This window comes from Amblyomma mixtum, unplaced genomic scaffold (genome assembly GCF_055824585.1).
Source record: "Amblyomma mixtum isolate Tamu unplaced genomic scaffold, ASM5582458v1 scaffold_13, whole genome shotgun sequence".
Taxonomy (NCBI): domain Eukaryota; kingdom Metazoa; phylum Arthropoda; class Arachnida; order Ixodida; family Ixodidae; genus Amblyomma; species Amblyomma mixtum.
The window spans coordinates 451,619-457,398 of NW_028317662.1; positions in this window are offsets into that span (position 1 = coordinate 451,619).

Sequence of the window (5,780 nt, forward strand, 5' to 3'; positions counted from 1 at the left end):
CACATTTTTTTAGTTAGATGATTCACCAACACAATCATGTTTAAGGCTCATGTCTGTATCCTTAAACGGCTCAACATGGATAAAAATAAGCACACGCTCCGCCTTATATAAACTGAAGAATTATTCTCCATCAGATTAGGTCGCTTTGTTGTGGCACTTCTGATTTTGTACGAATAAAACCGCTCTCGTGTTTACCTACCATGGTGACCGAAAATGGGATGTATCAAGTTCTTCGTATCCTTTCATCTTGAAGCTATCCATAAGTGATTTTATTACGCTTTGTTTCTCAGGTGACGATGTTTTCTCCTCCATACTCAGAACTGCTTGCTTGCTGTGTTGCTGTAATCGCACCCAAAGATTTTACTAGCAAGAGCTACATGAATTATACTCTTTAGGCATAGGGTGCCGATGTCTGAGCGCGCTTTACAGTGGTTTACTTCAAAAGGCGAAAATTTACGATCATTCTTAGGCACACGCGTCGGACCTAGCGGGAGCGGCGAGTGAACGATACGACGGAGAGATGAAATTCCCGGGGACCATTTTGCTTTGTCGAAACCGTAATTTTGTAGCAACCGAAGAAGTTGATGCGCTGAGCTAATGTTATGACTCTAGAAGTTACGGCTTCTTGTGTCACTTCGAGTCTTTTTTTCTGTTCGATGCGAGCGCCAAGGTGATTCGCGTTAAGTTTGGTTTGCTGGTGCCTTCATGACTATCTTGTTGAAACTCTGAAGGTCCCGCTGTTAGCTCAGTTCAAATTTCTTCTGCGTGTCTAATATTTCTGGAATCTTTTCGTACTTGTTCTCCACAATTCTTTTATTCTTCGTTTGTCTTTAATTATTGTTCGCCAGTTTTCTATTCTTTATTCGTTATTTCCGCCTCATGTCTCTCTTTTCCCGCCTGTGGGATTTTTCTTAGCCTCCAACGCCAAAACCTGGCAGATCTTCCTGCGTAGGTATGAGCCATCTCTGTGGAGGTCTACGGCAAAAACAACAAGTATTTCGCTTCAAGTCAGACTCCAGCCAAAGGAGGCAAGGAACCAGTGACGTCTTCGGCAGACGCTTGACATCCATCAGCCATACCATGGTGTTATCAGATCGGTATTTAATGCGGGAAATGCTGCTCTATAAAAGTCAGCTATTTACACAGCCGTTCAACTGGCATCAATTACATCACAAAACACTTCAAGCCAAGAGAGCACAAAAATCAGTGAGGGAAGTTGCATCTTTACCCAAGGGGCCACCATTCTGGGAAATGAAATACTGGTCTACCATTCCAAGAGACAGTAATACGCTCAGCTGAATTTACGAAAGAAAACCAGTGCACAATGCAGATACCCTGCACGAGATTTTTACGTGTTGTTCTGCCATATCAGAAATAGCATTGTTAAGGATTTATATGCGTATTACAAAGCTATGAGAATTTTTCCATGTGATCTGAGAAATTATTTCCCTTCTTGAAAGTCCACGGCGGGAAAATACAGAAGTGAATGGAGTCTTTTTAAATCATAGCTAATGATAACTTGTTTCGAGAACATAATAACGAAGCTGTTCAAGAAAACACCAAAATGATTTCTTTCTGAAATAATGTTTTCCCGAGCAATGTCTCCGTATCTGAATTCCAAAAGGAAGACTTAGTTGACGCAGAAAGTGACATTTTTGGAACGCGAAAGTGTTGTGATACCCCCTTCCGAACAGTACATCAACCTCTAAACTCGCGGCGAGAATAGAATTCAAGTCAAGCCTCTCTCCAAATGTTTTCGCGACGCTGGAAATAGAAACTGAGTAGAAAGACGGCCCCCGAATAAGCAGCAAGAAAAATTCTTAACATTCCCAAGCTGCCACAAGCAAGAACGGTCACAAAACTTATAGGACACCGTCGGGGAGGGGGGGGGGGGGGGAAGAGGCAGAGCAGTCACTACATTGGACTGTGGGAATGCAAGAATAATACAATTGAAAGCGTCTGCAAAACGCAGGAAGCGTATAGCAGCACATTAAGTGGGACTATAACTATACCAAGCGCACCACTTCTGCCCTGCCATGGACGTAGTCAAGCTGATGATGATGATACCAAACAAATATTATAGGCGGCACTATCGGCGAATAATGGCAGACCACGTAGGAAAAATAGGCGTACACGACGCTGTAGAGTCTATATACTATTTTTATAATAGTTGCCCGGAGCCTTGCGTGCCGGTGGTGTTCTCACGCCACCGGCATGTTCAGATAGTGTAGGCCCGGTACTGGAGGCCACACCGCGAAGTTTCTAAATATTATTCTGGCAACTAGAAAGCGAGCCCAACTGCCCGTTGGAGCGAAGAGCCTATCCTTCGTGGGATTTCCTGTACAGAAAATTGCTGGTAATCTGCGTACTCTAGTAACTTAAGCTCGCTATTCAGTATAGGAGAACCTTTGACGGTACTTCATTAGGAGGCCAATGGTTCAAAGCTGGCAAAATTGTACATCGCTTTTTTAATGGGAAGTAGATGTGCTCAGAATGTTTAGGGCAACCATTTAAGCTAGGCGTGTAGAGCAGTTTTTACTGCACAGACATGTTCCGTTTCTAAAAAAAGACTGATGACAAACTGATATGTACTTTAAGTGAGAAGCGAAAAATCACGTCGGCGGAATCAGTAGAATCGCACGTTGATTTGAAACATTGCTCCTTGCTCTCGAGAGTTCCTGCCGAACTTAAGGACACTTAGGGTGATATGTAGTTTGGTTTAAATAGCATGACCCTAAGAGTAAATGTCTCGTGAGGTCCTATAACATTCGACACTGCGAACTATATCCGATTCGGGAAATGTAGCCACGCTCTTGAGGTCGCCATTAAAAGCTGAAGGGGGTTATAAACTTCTGCATGTCTCAGTCTTTTTCCGAGTTTTGGGATAATAATAAAGAGGCTCCTTATTCAAAATGAAGGCAGAAGTACTCCTGTATGAAGATTTGTCACGAAATGTCAATTATAAGTGTGTGCAAACAAGCCTAAGCGCCTTGAGTAAATAGGCCCTGCAAGGCTGCTCCCCATTTCGCCCAAGCAACATTCTACGGATCACTGCCGCAGAACGAATTACTCGACTAAAACTTTCAATCTTCAGCTTCTGTACCCATTCGGTCTGGCTTCTGGCCTTTCGGTTCGGTATTATTGGTGAGGTAATGGGAAGCCGTTACTAGTCACATGCTTGCAGAACTCGACTTTGAAACGGCGTTCAATGCATCCGTTCTGCTTTGCTGCGAATGTATTTACGAATGTACTTCAGAAGAGTTAGTCCTTGGGCTACCTTGTATTCTTGATTTAAACTCGTAGCTTTTCAGCGCAACGGCACACAACCAAAAAAAAAAGCAGGAAGAAAGAAGACGAGCGCCACGCTGACCGCCAACTTAGTTATGGGGATCGAAGCTGTTTCTGGAATCAGCAGTCCTGTAGGATGGACCGGAGATGTCGTCCGTCAGTCTGTCGGTAGCAAACACGGCCGATTCTCACGTAATGTGCGACATCTGCGGCTTTCAGTTCCCATTAATATCTCTCTGAAGCTGGACACAGTACGCCTACTCCAGAGGTAGACGTCGGTTAGCTCCTCGCGTGGAGCTCTTAGAATTTCCTTTCGACGGTTTCTTGGAGAAGGATACAAAGCGTGCGGTTTCCTCCGAAGTTTTTGTTAACATGGAACCAGAGCAGGCGTCAAGAGGAGGATCACGCACGTTTTAACTGTGAACAGGAGGATAAATTTTTGCCTTCGAGGTACCTGCAAGAGCGGTTGCCTTCGGGTCTGAGCATTTTTATTGCGCGAAAGTGCTTGAAACCATTGTTCCCAGGAACGCATCGTTGTCTCCTTTGCGCTGGGCGGCAGCAAGGTTATAATATTGTTACGTGGCGGTCAGCCGAAGATTGAGACGCGGTGAACCATGAGCAAGAGATGATTTAATGGCCGCTGGCCTAGCGCGAGCGCTCCGTCCCGCGCCACTGCCAGCTTCGTCTTCGTCACAATATTGAGGCAAAATACTAAAATGCATGTGTGCTGTGCGCTTTCGCCTGAGTTTTGCTGATTAGATATATTCTATATACTCAAATATTTTTGTGCCCGTGTGCACCTCATGCGCACTTGCAACTTGAGGACAATAATTTATGCACACATATCATGTACTAAATGCACTGCTGATGATCGTCTAAGAACCCACATGGCTCCAACTTTACTGTCGTTTATCATTATTCACCTTATAAAGTTTCAACTCCAAAAAATCTTGAGGCCATGCAGAAGGAAATAGGAGTGTAGCCATATTGCAGGAATGAGAACATGACAGAGAATTTTTGCCTACCTACAATGAACGTGCGAAAGCAGACTTGCATGAACTATAAGGACGATGATGAAGACGGAGAATTCACTGTTAGTGCCTTCGAGCCGCATATAGAAGGTGATGAAGACGACGATGCGTGATGCACAGCACGAGTTTGTGTTTTAGTTTATCACGGGGCGTGGCCAGCGAAATTGATATATTTGCGTCGCGTGGGTTCACTCCGGTCGCGGATATTTCTTTTCCCATCGTAATCACGTTTTCTCTTAAGGACCTCTCGGCGGGGCATTACATAAGGGGGAGAAAAAAACAATTGAACAAGCAACAGAAACATTTTCAGTGTAACAGTGCAGGACAGACTCAAATTTAGACGGTCCTTTAATAGCGACCTGTGAACAGTCGCAGATACATTGTGACCATGCGCGAGGTGAGGAAGAACAAAACGGGAACACTGTATACGTACATGTGTATTGCAGAGGAAGGTCTGGTTTATTGGGGTTTAACGTCCCGAAGCGACTCGGGATATGAGGGACGCCGTAGTGAAGGGCTCCTTAAATTTCGACCACCTGGGGTTCTTTAACGTGCACTGACATCGAACTTTAAATGGGCTTCTAGAATTTCTGGAAGAGCTCTTCCTGAAATTCTGAAAATATCAGACTATTTGAGAAAGTCTAGATTTTGTTAGTTTGCTATATGGTGTCAGCAATGGTTACGAAGCACAGCGACGGAGCCTGTGGATTCGGGTTCCATTATTCCCACAGATTGCGCGTTTCAATCGACTCGAAACGCAAGAGGCGCCCGTGAACTTTGACATCCCTAGGTGGTACTAGCTCCACGTAATTTTTCCCAGGCGCACTCAACCAATTTGTCCCTTATAGCTTAGTTCATTTTGGTACATTAAACCCCCGCACCGTAAAAATTCGTATAAAAATATCGTGCAAAAAATTAGTAAGCACATAGAAATCACTGCTTTGCTATCTCGTCGAATTCAGTTCTCGCAGCAATTAATACAGCTTTTAACATCACGACACAAATCCTCACCTCACAGCTTCTCACTGCTAGCAGCAGCACGCGTTGCACAAATCGTTTTATTAGAATAGTGACTGTGGTACCCGCATCATTTGGCGCATGTGGTTACTCTCGCTATTGGCTTGCGGGGGAGAGTTGAAGCCAGTAAAAGTGACCAGGAATATTTAGCATAAATCATCGCTAAGGGCTATTAGTTTATTAAAACAGGACTTCTTTACACTGTCAAATTCCTGCCGAGGTGATTTTTATTCACCGTATCGCTATTGCTCTTATCGCTGTCACCGTACCAGTCAAGGAGGCGATGCTCACTTGGCATTTTTTGAAACATCCCACCGCATTGTATTTGCATCAATAATCAGTTGGAAACAGTTTTGAATAGAATTGCATTAGGTCATCAAAAAATACACTTTGTGAATACTATGAGCATCCTAGCTACATTTTATGAGTAACTTACGAGATGCA